The sequence below is a fragment of the Bactrocera dorsalis genome, chromosome 6 (genome assembly GCF_023373825.1).
Source record: "Bactrocera dorsalis isolate Fly_Bdor chromosome 6, ASM2337382v1, whole genome shotgun sequence".
Lineage (NCBI taxonomy): Eukaryota > Metazoa > Arthropoda > Insecta > Diptera > Tephritidae > Bactrocera > Bactrocera dorsalis.
In genome coordinates this window covers 31,288,073-31,309,568 of record NC_064308.1, presented here as the reverse complement: position 1 = coordinate 31,309,568, position 21,496 = coordinate 31,288,073, and the positions used below count along the sequence as shown (strand labels likewise).

General features: G+C 36.5%; 1 protein-coding gene across 1 annotated transcript in view; it reads right to left on the bottom strand.

Annotated features, from left to right (window-relative positions):
* LOC105223227 (calsyntenin-1) overlaps window positions 1-2,730 on the bottom strand; it is a 30,193-nt gene extending 27,463 nt beyond the window's left edge. Inside the window, exon 1 of the mRNA XM_049460302.1 lies at window positions 2,514-2,730. The gene's annotated coding sequence lies outside the window, so the exon portion shown is untranslated. The remainder of the gene's footprint in view (window positions 1-2,513) is intronic.
* Between the last annotated feature and the right edge of the window lie 18,766 nt (window positions 2,731-21,496).

Genomic DNA, 21,496 nt, shown 5'->3' with positions numbered 1-21,496 from the left:
CACAAATTTGTATGCCATACATTATAGAGTTTTCACAGGCAATACGGACAGCAACACCGTTACACCCCTATTCTGTGCACTTGACAAATTAATAAAATATTGAAAATTAACTCAAATATTTAACAAGCGAGAAATATTTTGTTATTCTGTGGCAATCTTGATAAAAGTAAGAGCTTCAATTCGCAAAGCTTATGCCCACACGTGTCGTAAACAAAATAATGTAAATAGAAACAGCTGATTTCTATTCAAATTATATTGATATATATATACATACATATATATATATATATATATACATATACATATGCGTGCAGTCAATTGCTCCTATGGTGCTTTTATTCCAAGTTTTATAAAAAATGTAGAATATATTTCAAAGAAATTAGCTTAAATTAGTTATTATTAACACTTGCCCCGTTTTTATAAAAGTTTCTTCTTGCACAAAGGTATTCTCGCTCAAAGAAACTGAATTGCTATCGTCCCGTAAACATTTTAAATGCCGCGCGAGTTAATACTTTAACCTTTAACCACAACCTTATGTTTCAGTAAACATTAAAGAAAACTCATCAAAACAACTTTATCTTAGAACAATAGAAGCGCACTATCAGTACAACAAACAATAACAACCCAAATAGTTAACAAATTGAAAGTGAAAGATCAGTATACCACCCTTAGCAAACAACACGCTTTCATAGAAAGAATACCATATCAAGCAGCGCATCAAGAATACAGCTGGAGACCGATATTTAGTAAAATAAATCAACAAATAAATCAGCAAGATGACAGAACAAGCAAATTTAATTGCGTTAACCAACGCAGTCACCGATCTGCAACGACAGTTATCCGAACTACAATTAGGAATAAATACAACCATTCCACAACGAACAGAACAAATATGTTCTTACACCAGGTCAGAAGAAGTGGATCTGAATATGTTTAAGTCAATAACACAATTTAATGGTGATTACAACGAATACAGGAATTGGAGGAAAGTAGCAACCACATTAATGGAAGACATACGACAATTCGAAGGACATAATATATATGTTGAAGCATTAAAATGATCAGAGGAAAAATTACTGGCAAAGCAGCACAGATCCTGATCAACCACAATGTAAAGAGAAACTTCCAAGACATCATCGATAGGCTAGACGATTCCTTTGCCGACAAACGACCAATATACGTTCTGGCGGACGTGATGACGAAAATACAAGAAAAAGAACTACCACTGCATGTATATTATGACAATCTGAACCGAGCATTGAATGTTGGGCTATCCAAGATTGAGCTGACACACAAGGAAGAATGAATAGGCTCAGCATTGATACAAGAAATCTAAGCTAAAGCAATCAGAACATTCGTCACTGGACTGAGAAGTGTAGCTATCAAGAATGCCATCTATGCACAAGCCTGCACAACATTAGCAGATGCCTACAGTATCGCCCGTACAATGCAACATGATTCATTCAGCAGAACCTCGAGTACATTCCACGATACAACCATCATCAGAATCATAATTTCAGCAATCAACATCAGAATAATTATTCTTGTCAACAACAATCCCCAGTTGAACCAATGGATATCGATTCATCCACCATATTCCTTAGACCAACGAGACAAGGTTACAACAAGAGTCAGCAACAACCACCACGAAATCCGCAGCCTCGACAGAATTATCAAAATCCATTTAAGAAAGTAGAAGGAGCATTGGGATACAAACGAGAACGAGATAATACAAGTCATGCTAATATACAACCAACGAATCAACTGATTAACCAAATTACACACGATCAACAATCAAATACAGAATATGAACAGGAAGAATATTTTTTTATTCTAAGGCTACCAACGCTTGTAAGGACCACAGAAGAAGGTAACTCAGTGTATATTTTAATTGATAGTGGTGCAGAAGAAAATTATGTAAATCCAAAATTTCCTCACGCAAAAAGGATAGAAGTAGAAAGTAAAAAACAAGCCGCTACTTTACACGGTAAATCATTAATTCTTCTTATATATAAAAATGAATCGCAAAATGTGTTGGTAAGCGCATAACTCAAAAACGCCTGAACCAATTTTGCCAATTCTTTTTTTTAAATGTTCGTTGAGGCTCAAGGATGGTAAAATTTCGAATAATTGCCGGAAAACCCCTAAAAACAGCTCTTTTCTTTTTCCCATACAAACGAATGAATGTTTGCTTATTAGTAACGCTAAGAGAACGACTGAACCAATCTTGATGAAATTTTCAGAGAATGTTCTGTGTGAATCGGGGAAGGTTTAGAAATACAAAAAACCTGTATGCTTTTCGTGAGGAAAAGTCGGAAAATTGGATTACTCCAAAAAGTTAATTTTTTCCATACAAAGGTTTTTTTTCAATTTTTTTTTTTGTTTTGTTTTCCAATTATTTCAATCGTTCAAATTTGTCGTTTGTTTCAAAAATTATTGAAAATGATTCAGTGAAAACGTTATGTGTGTTTCACAAAAAGTGATCAATTACAGATTGAAATTTGTTACGATACCACGAAGAGGTCGCGCTAATATCGGTCAGCGTTCTTTTTGGCATCAACATTCATTAGCAGCCCAAGGCTCATGACCGAGTACTCCCAGGATGCGATGCCATCCATGCGGTATTATGGATCGCGGTCAATTAGAAAGCGATCGCCACGATTCAACAGCAAGACTATTCAAGCAACAGCTTCGATGGACTTTATCTTGAAGCAAAGTATATATCGTCACCTGAAATGCAAAATAACGTAACAACATTTTCAGAAATTTACAGTGGCATGAATGAAACACGAAATAAAATCGAACATGAGTTAAACAAAATATTAATATTGGTTAAGACTGGTTTATATATGACCGCAGAACCAGAAAATGGTGAACATATGTAATATTATGTATATAATTTGAAGTAGTGAAGCGTAATCAATAAGACACTCAATTTCGATTTTTTTGATGATACGTTATTTTGCATTTCAGGTGACGATATGGTCCTGTTAGATGCTAGATGTACTCTGTTGAGTGACAAAAGAGAGGTTTGCCGCACGCACACATTCTTCTTTGGATGGTGGTTACACGAGATCAAATTGATGAAATCAATTAATCATACGGAAATTCCTGATGCAAAGAAAGATCCAGTATTATACGAAGTGATAAAAACCAATAAGGTTCATGGACCTTGCGGACACCACAATCCCACTTCGATTTGTATATCTGACAATAAATGCACGAAATACTATCCACGTGCTTTTCTTTCGGAAACACAAACTAGAAATGATGGATATCCACTCTGTCAGCGTCGCTCACCAGACGACAATGGCAGAACATTCAGTATTCAATTTAGAAGAGTGAATATCGAAGTTGAAAACAAATTTATCGTACTATATTCACCATTATTGTTTAATTCACTTTCAAAACTCATATCATGTTGAGTATTACAGTTTGGTGTAATCGATAAAATACGGTTGTAAGTACGTCACCAAAGGAAGCAACATGGCGGTACTGGTCTTGAACGATACGGTCGATACGTGAACTGCACTAAAGCGCTTTGTAGGATATTTAGTTTTGCAATTCATGAACGTTTTCCGACTGTTGTGCGTCTCGCAGTTAATTTGGAGAATGGCCAAAGAGTGTATTTCAACCCAGGTAATGCAGTACAGCCAGTGGAAACACCGCCAGCAACAAAATTGTTCAACTTTCGTCAATGATCTGTTTGCGAGGATATTCGGAAATACCTTGATATTATACATAGAATGCATCGTCAAAGAAATGTTTACACAGAAAATAAGGCAAAGCAGTAGATGGACATCCAGGTGTGTTATCAACTAATGCGATAGGACGAATTTACACAATCCAACCGAAAAACGACATTTTTTTCTACATTCGGTATCTTTTGATAAATGTACGCGGTTCAACTTCGTTTGAGTCATTGCGTACTGTGAATGATACGGCGTGTGCAACTTTTTGAGAAGCAAGCCAGCAATTGCAATTGCTGCAAAATAATAATCACTGGAATACAAATGAAGGTCATACACTTTTCGATGATCATTTTGCTATATCAGCCTTCAAACCCGCGTCAATTATGGAATACCAACAAAAATGATATTGCCGAAGACATTTTACATCGTATTCACTAAGAATTGGAAATGGGTCCATTCCGGTTGATACTTCCGGTGGTTTAATATCAATTCTATCTGCCGTTTATCAATTCACGAAAGATGAACTCATCACGAATGTTTGGACATTGGCCCGATTATCGTAACTACGATTTCTTAAGGGCACGCGCAAAGTTAGCTGACAAAAATAAAAAAAAAAATTGTTGTTGACCTAGAATGAAAGATTCAAAGTCAAATTCCAGGAGACCTGCGCTCATACAAATCGATCGATCATCTTGACAATGAAGGCGACGCCGTGAATTATCCAGTGTAATTTCTAAATTTTTTGGAGAGGCTTGGTATGCCACCGCACCATTTGCGTCTCAAAGTTGGATCTGCCGTCATGATGTTTCGCAATCTGATTGTGACGATTGAATTTGAGATGACGATCAACAGGATAGTGGCATAGCCGTGGCATAAATTTGGAAATGTTATGTTTTTCACACGGCCAGATATACGTGGCGTACTCACGAGTTGGAAAACCATCCTCTCTGTACATTTACGCACCGGATCAGAAACCAAAAAATGTTGTTTATCAAGCTGCGTTACATTGGAAAAAAGTAGAAAAAGAAATAAATGAATTAATGAAAAGAAATGAGCAGAGTAAAACATTACCCTACGTAACTACAGTAGAGGCAGAAATCAGAACAGAAACAAATAATCCTATTTGGGTCAGACAGTATCCATACCTCCAAGGGGATAGAGCATTTGTAGAAACTGAAATAAAAAATTATTAGATAATGAAATAATACAGCCAAGCAAAAGCCCCTACAATTCACCTATATGGACAGTTTCTAAAAAAGGGATTGACGAGCAAGGCAACCCAAAAAGACGTATGGTTATTGACTTCCAGAAGTTAAATGTGCAAACAATCGCTGATAGATATCCCATTCCGGACATCACCATGATGCTCCAAAACTTAGGAGAAGCACAGTACTTCACGACGTTAGATTTGGAATCAGGATTTCATCAAATTAAAATAAAAAAAGAAGACAGGAAAAAACAGCATTTTCAATAAATAATGTAAAACATGAATTTCTACGATTACCATTTGGACTGAAAAACGCACCGTCGATCTTTCAAAGATGCGTTGACGACATTCTCAGACCATTCATAGGAGTATGCGCATACGTGTATATAGATGATGTCCTAATATATTCAGCTAACCCTGAACAACATATGAAAGATATCACCAATATAATACACACTTTTCACGCAGCCAATATGAAAATCTCGGATGAAAAGTCAAAATTTTTTCAAAGACAGACAGAATTTTTAGGACATATAATTAAAAACGGTAGAATTACAATAGATCCAGGAAAAATACAAGCTATAGATAGGTACAAAACCCCTACAAATTTGAAAGACTTAAGATCTTTCTTGGGAATGACCTCATATTATAACAAATTTATAAAAGAAAGCAATACGGACGAGATTGAAAGGATATTAGAAAATGAACAAACTAGTATACCGGTTATTGACATACTCGAATACACAGACACGCATGTAGGTAGATTAGACGACACTTTCATTGTAATTTATAAATATCCAGTCATTGAAAATAAATGCACAACATGCAAAGTTCCTCCATTATCCCATCGTCAAGGCATTTTGGATATTAATAAAATCGTAAGTAAATGTGAAGATAAAATAATATTAACATCTAAATGTAAAAATAATTTAAGTAAATATATTTGTAAACAAGAACCTTATGACAATTGTACAATATCAATGATCGAATGTTACGAATGTAATCTTATCCAAGATAATAACGCACCTATTGCAGATTTAGGACATGGTAATGTCGTATTACAAGGAAAACATATTTTAAACGAAAAATCATTTGAAGGATTGAATTTAATCCAATTTAATGAAACAATGATTAATGACTCAGAACAATGGATTTGTATCCATAACGAAACCATTAACACTCTACCTACGAGGAGAGAATGGTAATATTTCAAAGAATAAAAGTAGCTCAGTACATGTAAAATTAGATGACGAAGCACTTAAAGCAGTTGAAACACTAAAAAATAAAGTAAAAGAACAAATAGAATTATTCCAACCAGATTTTGGAAAAGGATTTGATTTGACTACAGACGCAAGCAATCATGCGATTGTAGTTGTACTGTCACAAGGCAAGAAACCTTTAGCATTCATTTCACGTAGATTAACGCGAACTGAACAAAATTACTCAACAAACGAAAAAGAAATGTTAGCAATCGCTTGGGCACTCAAGAAACTTATAAATTATCTGTATGGTCTCATTAGTAGTACTACTATTTACACCGATCATCAATCCCTAATTTTTTCAACATCAGAGAACAACCCAAATTCAAAATTAAAACGATGGAAAAATTTTATAGAAGAATACGGAGCAAAAATTAAATATATTAAAGGAGATTTAAATGTAGTAGCCGACGCACTCAGCCGTCAAGTAAACGTAACTACGAACGACTCAATACACTCGCAGGAATCATCCTCGTCAATCAGAATTAAAGATGTCAGCGCTCCACTAAACCAATTTAAAACACAAATTGTGATAAAAAAATGTGAACAAAATGCATTAGAAAAAGCAACAATTTTTGTAAGCCATGAGAGATTTTATGTTAATTACGTCACACCACAAGACTTGATAGATACTCTAACGAAAATTATCAAACCTAGTATCACGACCGCATTTCACACTACACTAGAAACCTGGTATGAAATTCAAAAGGTTTTTTTGTCAAAATCTATTAAAGGACATTACGAATGAAGAGGATAGAGAAAATATAATTGAACATACACATGAAAGAGCACATAGAAACTCAAAAAATAATACATTAAAGATACTAGAAACTTGCTATTAGCCAAATATAAAAAATGATGTAATCCGACTAACAAGAAATTGTAGAATTTGTAAAGAGAACAAATACGAACGCCACCCAACAAAACAAGTTTTTGCAAACACACCCATACCCGAAGGTATTGGCCAGTGGTCGGCATGAGAGGATCTGTCACTGTGTTGGTGAGCACGAAAAAAGGTGAGAAATTGGAATTAAAATTATTAATTAATTAATAGTATAATGAAAATTAACAAAATGTCTTTTAAGAATATACTCCCTATTTTCTTAAAACGACTTGGAACATAAAAGGCATTGCATGGCACCAAAGGCATTTAGAATCATAACATATTTTTCGCAGGGCATATTTGGTTTTGCGCTATAGTTATGTGATGTTAACATGGATAATATGATACGAGACTCTCGCATTGGCTCTCATTTTTTCCTCAAACGCGTTCCCTGATTATTTGACAGCGAAGGAGATCAGGGAATTTCGATCAGCTGATTTCAGAAAAGGCGGGATTCCAGAAGTAAACCGCTTTAATTACTTGACGAAATTAGTGTGAAATGAAATTTCATTGAACTGTGCGAACATATTTTGGGAAAATAAATGTTTATGTAAATTAATTAATGATTTTGCATTTTAACATTTATATATGTATGCATTTTAAAAGTGTTTAATTTAGCGTTTGTTTAATTTATTACATATCCAATCTAATATTTTTTAGCAGTGGCATCATTGACAAATCTTATAAAAAATGGGAGTTTTTACAACTCTCTCTCGAATCAAAGAGTCTCGTATCATATTATTCATGATGTTAATTCGTTGCTGGCTCGACAACGACTGAACGATAGAGCGTAAGCGTACGTGCGAAGTTAGTTTGCACAATTGTGCTAAGAAATGCCGATCACTGGTATAGGCACACAAATACAAATGGACATATTTGAAATCGATGGAACTCTCATGCATAGATAGATACTTAAAATACGCACATATGAGAAAATTAAACGACAAAAGAGAATTCTACAAAAAATTAGAGAAAGTACCCATACAAATATTCCCATTTTGTAATAAACTAATGACAGATAACGAGACTATATTTAATAGCATAGCAGCAAAAGCTGTATTCCAACGGCTATATATTGAACATTCAATGACCGCAGCAAACCATTCAACATCGAACGCTCAAGTTGAACGGCTGCATTCAACCATTCTGGAAATTACTAGAATTCGCATCAAACAAAATAAATCAATCGCCACTGAAAAACTATTCAACGCAATCAAGGAATACAATAGGACAATACATTCTGTCAAAAAAAGGAAACCTATCGAATTATTTTTTGAAAGGAGCAAGACTGAAGGAATAAAAGAACTGATCGAAAATAAGCAGGAATATATGCTATCATACCACAATAAAAAATGAACACAAAAGGAATATAAAACAGGACAAACAGTTTATGTGAAACAAAACCGACGAAATAAAACAAATCCACGTTATTTGAAGAAAACAGTATAAGAGAATCGTGAGGATACAATTTTAACAACAGAGGGGAAGATCGTACACAAGAACAACCTCAGAAACAATGATGAAGATAACGCTACATTAATCCTAGCAACATTCTTAGCTCAGAAAATACGTGTTAACCGAGACTGACCCATCATTTTTGTATCAAGAACATGAGTACCTATTCCATATGACGAACTTAAGCAAAATACTTAAACCATACTATGAGATCTTATGTTCGGCGAGAACAGATGCCTAGTGAAAACGCAACAGAATAGAAATCCTCAGAAAACAACTACTGAATAATGGACGAGCCAGGCGCTCAAGACGATCACTTAGTTTCTTAGGATCGATTTTGAAATTTATCACAGGAGTCCCAGACCACGACGACCTGATTGAAATTAAAACAATACTCAACGACATTATTAAAAATAATAATAAACAGGGACAGATTAATTCTGACTTAACTACGATAATTAATTTCGCGAAGAACGGAAATTTTTATTCAGCAGCAATACGGACGAGATTGAAAGGATATTAGAAAATGAACAAACTAGTATACCGGTTATTGACATACTCGAATATGCAGACACGCATGTAGGTAGATTAGACGACACTTTCATTGTAATTTATAAATATCCAGTCATTGAAAATAAATGCACAACATGCAAAGTTAATGATATGAATAAAATCGTAAGTAAATGTGAAGATAAAATAATATTAACATCTAAATGTAAAAATAATTTAAGTAAATATATTTGTAAACAAGAACCTAATGACAATTGTACAATATCAATGATCGAATGTTACGAATGTAATCTTATCCAAGATAATAACGCACGTGTAGGAATGACTCATCTACTGAAGACTCAAGTATAGATCAGGGGATCTATTTTTCACAAAAGAGGGGAGAGTTAATACTTTAACCTTTAACCACAACCTTATGTTTCAGTAAACATTACAGAAAAATCATCAAAACAACTTTATCTTAGAACAATAGAAGCGCACTATCAGTACAACAAACAATAACAACCCAAATAGTTATTTACTAGTAAACAACCAGCATCTCAATAGTATGAGCAGCGATAAGCATAGCCTATATAAGCAACTGGAACAATAGCCTCGGGGTCACTTTATCATTATCGACTGCCGAGTAACAAGTTACCAATTGTAACACTTGTACAGTTTAAGTGTAATACTACTGTGCCCAAAAAATAAGGTGACATTGTATTTATTTTGAAAATTCTTTATTTATTCTTCCAAATCAATTTCATCCCCTTCAAAGTAATCCCCTCCCGATGCAATGCAATTATGCCAACGGATTTTCCAATCTTCGAAACACTGGTTGTAGTCACTTTCCGGGATGGCCTTCAGTTCCGTCTTCGCTGCGGCTGGAATCTCCTCTATCGTATAAAAACGGTGTCATCGGAGCGGTCTTCTGAGCTTGGTGAACAGCCAGAAGTCGAACGGCGCCAGATCAGGTGAATACGGTGGTTGCGGAACGATGTGGGTTGAGTTTTTGGCGAAATGATCACGAATTACGAGGACAGTATAGGATGGTGCATTATCGTGGTGTAAAAACCAAGAATTGTCTTTCCACAATTCCGGCCTTTTTAAGCGGATAGCGTTACGCAAACAACGCGAAACGTTCAAATAATATTCTTTGTTGACTGTTTGACCGATTGGAAGGAATTCATAATGCACAACACCACGATAATCGAAGAAAACATGACCTTGATTTTTGAGCGACTTTGGCGCAATTTTTTTGGTCTCGGCTCTCTTTTGGCACGATATTCGCTCGATTTATCGGTTGCTTCGGGGTCGTAAGCATAGATCCAAGTTTCATCTCCAGTTATAATGCATTTCATGACACCCTGGTAGTCGGAAAGCATCGTTTCACACACTTCAACACGACGCCTTTTTTCCAAAAAATTCAATGTTTTCGGTACCAGTCGAGATTTGACGCGCTTGAGGCCCAAAACATCCTTCAAAATGGTATTGGCTGAGCCTTTCGATATGCCAATTTCATCAGCAAGGTCTCTAATTGTTAATCGACGGTTTTTCAACACCAAATCTTTGATTGGAGCTCACTATACCACTTGTAAACATTTTTTTTAGACATAGCCTCATCACCTCTCTACACCATCCTCAACGTATCCGCAGCAGAAAATTGATTCCGTAAACAAAATTTAATGCAAATTCTTTGCTCAACAAATTTCGACATCGCAAAAAACGAAAAACTCACTTTTAGCAGCTCACAAAACGACACGTATCTCAAACACTAATGAATATTTTGACATAAATGTGACTGACAGTACTACCAACCTAAAAAAAAATAATTCTCCAAATCCTTCGACGCGCGCAGTTTAAATTCAAATGTCACCTTATTTTTTGGGCACAGTAGTGTATTCAATATTGAAGTACATGTGAATACGGTGAAATATTATACAAATAAATGATCAGTCAGAACCAATCTTATTGGCTGACTTAAAATTATATATTTATTTTATTCCTAACGATTAAATAAATTAACTCGCGCGATTCCTATTCTCACAACTCAAAAGTAAAATATCTTCTATTTTCACAACGAGTTGCACAATCAGACATTTAATTCATAACAAGCACTATCAAGAGCATTTGACATCTTAACAACTTGTAAAGAAAAGAGCTTTTTATTTCAGACAAAGAATACGAAATGCTTGATAAATTTCAAAATTTGACAAATTAGAATTGAATTTGTCAGGTTCACAGAATAGGGGTGTTAGTATACCATAAACCTTTACCCTGTCGAGATGCCCTGTCCAGCAAAAGATAATAATAAAACAGTGGCCAAAGCGGTCGCGTTCCCTTTTCGAGGTGACTTAGGTCAATGCGAACATAAGAATTTACATTCGAATTCTGAAACTCATGAAACTCAATTTTTATATAATATTTTATTTTATTAACTGGAATTTTAGCAGTTCTCAATTCAGTTGCTTTAAGAGCATATTTTACTTTCTAGGATGATTCAAAAATTTCAGGAAAATATATTGATATGTTTAGATTTATAGAATGCCCACTTATTTACACGTATTTGCATATGCAAGTTAACTCGAAACGCAAACCACCAAAATATCAAGTCAGCATTGTCTGCCTAACATCCGTTTCAGGCAATGCTGAACATTAACACTACACCAATCCATGACCAACGGCCCGAGCTATGATCCAACGACCAGCAACAACAAGCGATACTCACAAACTACCGTAGCCGTGGGATCCGCTGGCGCAGCACAAATATAGCGCAAACAAACAACGACTCACACTACACGCAAGTCGGCGTAATCGTGGGATTCGCTGACACTGCATTTGACAAAACATAGCAACGACAGCGACGACGGCAGCGACGACGGCAGCGGCAGTGAGGACGGCTTAGGTTTAGAATTAAGAATAAGAATGTTTTAAAGTTAGTTCTGATCGAGCCTGAATAAAGCACACAAGTGCCTAAAAATAATTGGCGCCCAACCGGGTAAAGAAGATACGAAGGATTCTCCAGAAAGTAAAAATCACCAAGGTATTTTGCGGTGGAGTGCCTTTACTGACTTCAAAGGACCCAAGGACTCACAAAGAATCGCTACAATCTTTAAAAACGTATCCTACAAGGACTCACAGAGAATCGCTACAATCCTACAAGGACTCCAAGGATCCGAGGATTCATCAGAAAGCAGTTTATAATAAAATCATGTTTCGAATATTGTAAGTAGAGTGCTCATTAAAATAAAAACATTATAATTTCCTTTGAATTAAAACTAAGTTTTCAAAATAGACGGAAAGGAATTTATTTTAGAAATATAAGAAGCTAATCATAAAATGTTGTGAAACAAATTTTCCAGAGTTTAATAAAAAGGAAACAGAATTTGTGAAGAAAATTGTAATAAATAACTGAAATTATCTAGCCATATCAACAAAAGAGTGTGATTGATTGAAGAAACAGTGTAATCTTTTCTCAAAAAAACATTGTGTTTAGAAACAGAATTTGTGAAGAAAATTGTAATAAATAACTGAAATTATCTAGCCATATCAACAAAGGAGTGTGATTGATTGATTCGACTATAAGAACGGTTACAAGTTTTATTCAATTTTAATTTCGAAGTTTATGAGTGACTCAGAATTAGAAAACCTCTTAGAAAGAATTATAAAACTACAGGTGACCAGTAAAATGGATTCAAATCAGGTAACCGCAGTGGTTCAAGCAGCCGTCTCGAGCGCTCTTGAACAACAAAGACAGACTTTCGAGGTTAAGCTCCAACGATTAACGGAGCAATTGACTACATTGACCACTGGTCAAACGCCAAAAGTATACCAACCGGTAAAAATATTACCGAACGTAAGGTGTGACGAACCACTTGATCTGGTAAAATCATTACCAGAATTTGACGGACAAATCAGTACATATGTGTCTTGGCGACAAGCTGCCCATACATCTTATGAAGTTTTCAGAAGTTACCAGGGAAGCTCTAGACACTACCAAGCAGTTGGTATAATTAGGAATAAAATAAAAGCTTCTGCTGATGCCATTTTGGCATCCTTCAACACCGTTTTGAATTTCGACGCAATAATCGCGAGACTAGACTTTACGTACGCAGACAAGCGACCGATATATTTAATTGAACAGCAATTATCCACCTTACGTCAGGGTAACCTATCTGTGCTTCGATATTTCGACGAGGTTGAGAAAATATTAACTCTCCTCACGAATAAAACCATAATGACCCATGAGGGTCAAGTATCAGAATCAATTTGCGAAAAATATAGAGCGGACGCTTTAAGAGTTTTTATATCAGGCCTTAAAAGACCTCTATGTGACATACTATTTGCCTCTCGCCCTAAAGACCTACCTAGCGCTCTGGCATTAGCCCAGGAGGTGGAGTCAAATAGGGAAAGGTACTTATTTGCTTCAAACTTCGCAACATCTATTGAAGACCAATATAAACTAGGAATAAACAATAATTCGGAGAAAAAGATGCAACAGCAACAAAAAAATCCGCATTTTACAAATAAACAGCACAGAACAAATGATACTAGGACTAACAAGCAAGAACAAGTGACCCCCATGGACGTTGACCCATCGGTTTCAAGACTAAGACAAAATGTAAATTGGCGTAGGGAACCATCACAGAGAGCCAACCAATACCAACAACAGAATCAAAGTAACAGTAGACAGGGTTATAGTTCAAATCAACAGCAGGGAAAACGACAGGCAGATTCAGATAGGGTTACTGGACCAAAGATGCAACGCATCAATACCTTAAATCAAGAAAAGGTTAGTGAGGTAACTTATAATCAGGAAGCCGAAGATGAAACTAAAGATCTCGAGGAGGAGCAATTGAATTTTTTAGGGGGAAGTCCCTACTCCCGTGGATTGAGCGAGGAGTAGGTTATCGAGGAAAAAAAATTAAATTATTAGTGGACACAGGAGCTTCGAAAAATTATATCAAGCCAATACCTGAGATAAAAAATATAATTCCAGCGTCCACACCATTTATAGTAAAGTCTTTGCACGGCAATAGTCCTGTAACACAAAAGTGTAGAATTAAGATGTTTGGCGTAACTGCAGATTTCTTTATACTACCAAATATAACAACATTCGACGGCATAATTGGGCTCGATTTGCTCAATCAGGTAAACGCCCAAATAGACCTCAGTACGAGTACAATAAAGCACGATTCTGGAACTGAGAAGCTCTTGTTCCATGAATGTAAAAATGTAAACTTTATCGACATAAAAAGTGAAGAAATTCCATCTTCAGTTCGTGAGCAATTTTGTGAAATTATCAAAAGTAGAAATAAGGCGTTTGCTGACCCTAACGAGTCACTACCCTTCAACACTAATATAATTGGTACAATCAGAACAAAAACCGATGAACCGGTTTACTCGAGACTTTACCCATATCCTATGGGTGTAGCCGACTTTGTAAACAAAGAAGTGGCTGAACTTCTCGTCAATGGTATCATTCGACCCTCAAGGTCCCCTTACAATAACCCAATTTGGGTCGTTGATAAGAAGGGAGTAGATCAAACGGGAAATAAGAAGAAACGTCTTGTGATTGATTTCAGGAAACTGAATGAGGTCACAGTCGAAGATAAATACCCTATGCCAAACGCAATGATAATCTTGTCAAACTTAAGAGGTACACAATATTTTACCACCCTCGATCTTAAATCTGGGTTTCACCAGATCGAGTTAGCGGAAGGAGACAGGCAGAAAACCGCTTTCTCCGTTAACAACGGTAAATATGAATTCTGTCGTTTACCTTTTGGGCTAAGAAACGCCCCAAGCATCTTCCATAGAGCAATCGACGATGTCCTCAGGGAGCAAATTGGCAAAACCTGCCACGTTTACGTTGACGACGTAATTGTCTATTCAAAAACGGCAGAAGACCATTTGAAAGATATCGAATGGGTGCTGCGGAGTCTCTATGAAGCAAATATGAGAATATCCGCCGAAAAATCGAAATTCTTCAAGACCGAGGTAGAATACCTAGGATTTGTTGTCTCAAGGGGAGGTGTGAAAACAAGCCCCGATAAAGTCAATGGAATTAAATGTTATGAGCAGCCAACCACTCTTCGAGGACTACGTTCCTTTCTTGGATTGGCTAGCTACTATCGATGTTTCATTAAAGATTTTGCCAGCCTTGCAAAACCTTTGACTGATATGCTAAAGGGAGAAAATGGCAAAGTAAGTGCCACACAGTCCAAAAAAATTAAAATTCAACTAGCACCAGAAGGTATAGATGCATTTAATAAACTTAGAGAAATTCTGGCATCAGAAGATGTCACGTTAGCATATCCCGACTTCACTAAACCTTTTGACTTAACAACCGATGCATCCTCAAGGGGCTTGGGGGCCGTCCTTTCACAAGAGAAAAAACCCATTACCATGATCTCAAGAACACTTAGAGATAGAGAAGAGCATTTGGCAACAAATGAAAGAGAACTCTTGGCGATCGTATGGGCTCTTAACACTTTGAGGAACTACCTGTACGGTGTTAACCAGTTGAATATCTACACTGACCACCAGCCTTTGACGTTCGCAGTTTCTGATAAAAACCCGAACGCAAAAATCAAACGATGGAAGTCTCTAATAGAAAGCTTCAACGCAAAAATTTTCTATAAACCAGGAAAGGAAAACCATGTCGCTGACGCGCTGTCAAGCATGAGTACATGAATATGGTAGGAATTGAAATGGAGGCAAGCTCCGACTGCGCCACCATGCACAGTGAGGAGTCACTGACCTACACTATAGAGACGGTGGATAAACCCGTAAATTGCTATAGAAACCAGATAATTCTTCAAGAAAGCGAAAGCCAGTCAAAACAGACCTTTATAATATTTGGTTCAAAAAGCAGACATGTAATTTCATTTTGCGACGTAGAGTCATTACTAAAAACGCTGCAGGAAGTCATTAATGATGGCGTAGTTAACGCAATACATTGCAGCCTACCAGTGTTGGCAAAAATTCAACACCGACTGGTAGAACTTCACCCCAACGTAACATTCCGTCATACCGAAAAGATGGTTACGGACATCTTCAGCGAAAGTGATCAACAAGAAATTATATTTGCTGAACACAACAGAGCTCATAGGGCAGCGCAAGAAAATGTTAAGCAGATCTTGGCTGACTATTTTTTCCCGAAGATGAATAAAAAGGCAAGGGAAGTAGTAGCAAATTGCCGAATATGTTCAAAGTCTAAATACATTAGACATCCAAAGAAGCATGTTATTGCGGCAACACCGGTTCCATGTAATCCTGGTGAAATATTACACGTCGATATTTACTCCACGGACCAGAAATATTTTCTAACTTGCGTCGATAAGTTTTCTAAATTTGCTATAGTGCAGAAAATCGCGTCTAGAACCATCATAGACGTAAAACCACCTATACTACAGCTAATAAACATTTTTCCAAACGTTAAAACTATATACTGTGACAACGAAAAGTCACTTAACTCAAATGCTATAAAATCAACTTTGCTAAATTACAACAATGTTGAAATCGCCAACGCCCCTCCACTGCATAGCACCTCAAACGGGCAAGTGGAGCGTTTCCACAGTACCTTAACTGAAATAGCTAGGTGTCTAAAACTAGAAAGAAATCTCGATGACACTGTTGACTTGATTTTGCTTGCCACCATAGAATATAATAAGACAATTCATTCAACAACCCACGAAAAACCAATAGACATCCTTCATCCCAGCTCAGCTAACATTACGGAACTAGTTCGAAATCGTATCGAAAAAGCACAGGCCAGTGATCGCGAATACCATAATAAGGGTCGTCAGAATGTGACGTATAACGTTGGCGACAAGGTCCTAGTGAAAGTTAATCGAAGGCTAGGCAATAAACTCTCAACACTATTTACAGAAGAAGTAGTCGAACAGGACCTAGGCACCACCGTTCTTATAAAGGGGAGGAGGGTTCACAAAGACAACCTTCGTCCACCTTAATTAATCACTTTATTACTTTAAGTCTTGTATTTTAAATTACAGGATAATATCGGCATTCCTATTGACGACCACTTTAACACAAAAGCTAACTGACTACACCAACTCCAACTACATCCCAATTTTGGACGGAAACGCAATAGTATGGGAACATTACGGCTATTTGACGCACTTTACCAACTTGACACTATATGCAACATTGAACGACGAGACGGCAGGATTTATGGACCTTTTCCCATTGACACACATGAAGAAAATAGTAGAAGCAGACATAAAATACATCGAGACTTTACTTCGAACCGTTGACATTCACCATCGACAGGCACGAAGCTTAAACTTTTTAGGTACTGCACTAAAAGTCGTCGCCGGCACCCCTGACTTTGACGATTTCCAAAGACTACAACTCAGACAGGATATGCTCATTGACTCTAATAACAGACAGTACGAAATTAATACGCATATTCAGCAAAAAATCTTGGAAATTACGCAAACAATAAACACAATTATAAACTCAACAAGAAAGGAAGCAATAGACACAGGTCATCTTTACGAAACAATACTTGCAAGAAATAGAGTAATAATCCTCGAACTGCAATCAATCACAATCTCAATAGCCCTAGCTAAGTTGAACCTAGTGAACCCAATAATATTAGATAATAGTGATATCAATAATATTATCAATGAGCACTCGACTAACATAACCATAATAGAAATAATAGGAATGTCTAGCATTAAGGCTTTACAAAATAAGAATAATTTGTACTTTGTAGTTAAGTATCCAATTCCTCAAATTGTTTGTAAAAAATATAGTTTATTCGCCGTGCCTCACGAAGGACGAGTCCTACACTTTGGGGATACTAATACCGTCGCTGAGTGCGGAAACGAAGCATATGCTGTTAAATGTGAAAAATCAACTTTTGCAACTTTTTGCAAGAAGCAAACAACCCCTACTTGTTGTCAGCAGCTATTCACAGGTGCTGTAGCAAATTGTTCAACTACTACCAATCATGATAAGGGCATCAAAGAAATCGATGACGGCATTGTCATTATCAACAATGCTACAGCAACGATAGAGGTTGAAAAAGGAGATAGCAGAACCGTCAGCGGTACTTACCTTTTGACTTTCGATCAGTCGATAAAGGTAAATGGGACCGAGTATCACAATCGAAATCATACTCCTACTCGTACTCCTGGCACCCCAACGGCTCAAAAAGTCAATCTTTTAGGACATATAGAGACACTGAGTTTGAACTATCTTCATGAAATGAATGCGGAAAATATCAACCATATTGGCGCTCTTCGAGGAGAAGTCAACTCAACAACATTGCTTTTTATAGTAACGATAGCATCAATCTTTATCCTGGTAATCTTGCGACTTGCTCTAAGCAAATATAAAAAACACACCGCGAAAAAGGCAATGAATGTCTTAGTAAGAGAGGTCACCGAGAGAATCGTGGACGATTCTCACTTAGGAAGGGAGGAGTTAACTCGAAACGCAAACCACCAAAATATCAAGTCAGCATTGTCTGCCTAACATCCGTTTCAGGCAATGCTGAACATTAACACTACACCAATCCATGACCAACGGCCCGAGCTATGATCCAACGACCAGCAACAACAAGCGATACTCACAAACTACCGTAGCCGTGGGATCCGCTGGCGCAGCACAAATATAGCGCAAACAAACAACGACTCACACTACACGCAAGTCGGCGTAATCGTGGGATTCGCTGACACTGCATTTGACAAAACATAGCAACGACAGCGACGACGGCAGCGACGACGGCAGCGGCAGTGAGGACGGCTTAGGTTTAGAATTAAGAATAAGAATGTTTTAAAGTTAGTTCTGATCGAGCCTGAATAAAGCACACAAGTGCCTAAAAATAATTTGCACGTACGCTGAAACTAGCTTCTCTTTGTCCCGCGCAAACAATGTCCTAACTCTCCACTTTTGCTTTCAACGTTAGAACGAAGCAAGTTGCAGAGGAAGATAGAATAGGTACAATCTTCTAAAAGTACAATTGCTGGCGTACGCCGATTACATCAATACCATTGTCCATAGCAACTGCGCCGTTAGTTTTTCTATTTCCAGATTGGACAAAGAAGCGAAGTAAGTGGGTCTGGTAGTGAAGTCTGAAGTCTGATGAACTAAAGTCTAAATCAAAATAAATACTGTTTTGTCTTATTACTGGTGTTAAATATGCCGAAGCCCGAAGCAACTGACGTACATATGTATATGTAAGAAAAAAAAAGCAGCATACATAAGTGTACGTCGGCGGGCTAAATGAAAAAAAACAAAAACAAAAGCACAAGTGGCAAGGAATAGCAACTGGCTTTTATATATGCCGGCGAGCACGAAAATTGGTGTAATACACCAACGGTCAGAGACCGAAACAACTGACATACATAATTGTAAGTCGGCGAGCTCACTGGGACAATTTTTATTGCAGCGACAATAAATAATTGAAAAACAAAAGCTGTACAAATGAGCATCCTCCCCCAACCTCAACACACACACCACATCGTTTCAAAACTTACATCACTAACACGCAACCTTCACCACATCACACCACATCGACTCAAACTTACATCACTAACACGCAACTTTCACCACAGTACGCTTACAACCCACATCCTACACTACTCGTGAGAGCATTTACACACCGACATCTACACACATCAGCACACATGTACACCAACACCCATCACATCATCCGATTCAGCACCAACGGGATCCAGGAAGGACCGATAAACGGATCGACTAGCTCAGTTCGTTTGCGACAATATCAGCGATCGGTTCGATACAATCTCTGCGCGTCCCGCCGGTACATCCAGATCCGCATTAAAAGTTTTTTTGTGACATTTACATAAGTATACACATCTGTATTCCACTTATTTTCAACAAGTCATTGAAAGTCGCTTGGTTCATTTTAAATAAAATCAATAATAAAATTCGGTTGTACTCGATCCTCACACTCACGGATAAACTCATTTTCAGTTCTTTACGCTAGAAAATCAAAAATCATTAAATTAAAAGAAAAAAAAAAACTAACAACCAACACTGGAATAGCGGAGAGGAGGCAGCTCAACAGCAGGAGGAATAGTAGAAGTGCACCCGCACCCAATTTTCTTTTAAAAAAACTCCCCAAAATCCCCTGAGGGAACATAAAGTGAGTGTATCCATTTCACATTTGATTTTTATCGTTATATATAATATAGTATGTATAAATGTATGTATCGTTGCTCCAACGGTCAACAGCATAAAACAGATAGCTACTAAATCCGTTTAATAAAACGGTTAGTGAAAGCTTGGCGGTAAATTCACAGTACAAAAAGGAAAATAATATATATATATGTATATTGAGGATATAACCAAATAAATTATTATATGCCCTTAAGACTAACCTTCGTGTATACAATACACACAATCCGCAAACAATAAAAAATATCAGTATTCAAGTATTTACTTGCTAATTATTCTTGCAATACCGCTTCGGCTTAGTAACTGTGAGAGGGATACTTGCAAATGCAATACCGCTTCAGATTATTCAGCTGGGAGAGGGATTGCTTTCAAAGTAAGCAAAGGCAGAAATAAGAATAAAACATAAAAAGAACAAATACAACATACATACATATATACATATGTACATATCAGCAAACGAAATATACATATATAAAACAATTTTTTAATAAATACATACATATACATATATATAAATATATACAGTAGCGCTTTTAGCGCATATTTCTTACCGCGAATATATATGAAAGCGAAATATTATACAAGTATATTGCCGAAAACTTTCGAATATTGTATACCTATAAACATAGGATACAATAAATTAAATAAACTGTGCGAAAAATCAACATTGGTTGAAAAAACTGAAAATTGCAAACTAATTACCATTGTACATACATTCAAATATTAAAGGTCCAATTTGGCGATTTCCGAGCATTTTCTTGTTCCTTGTCCAACAAGAACAAGCATAAGTGCACATATTTCATTTAACGCATATTATATGCACATAACATCCACACGTATGTACAAAAGGGTATTAACCTTGTGTTCAGTGCGCGCTGATACAAGGGCATACGGATAAAGCCATAAAAAATATTTTTTCCGATATAAAAAAAAAAAACAAAAACGCAAGTAAATACGCGAGCAATAAAAGCGATAACGCATGCTTACATTCTTTTTCGGAAATAACAGCTCTTATTTATTGAAAAGAGCTTTCGGTTATACATATTTTAATAATCCAATTTTTCGGAAATAAAAAACTCTTATTTATTAAAAAGAGTTTACGGGAACAAATCTTTCTATTATAATAAAATATCCTTATATTTTATTAACTTAAATTTTTCTGAATGAGCACAGATTCAAAAGAATCTAAAGCAGAATTCTTAAGAATTCCAAAAATGATTACTGATGATAAAAGCCCATGTACACCTGCTGACGCTACACGCTCAAAGCAAGGTGCTACAAAGCAAAAAAGGGGGAGGGACATCTCGTATATTAAATTCTTTTCTGAGAGTGACAG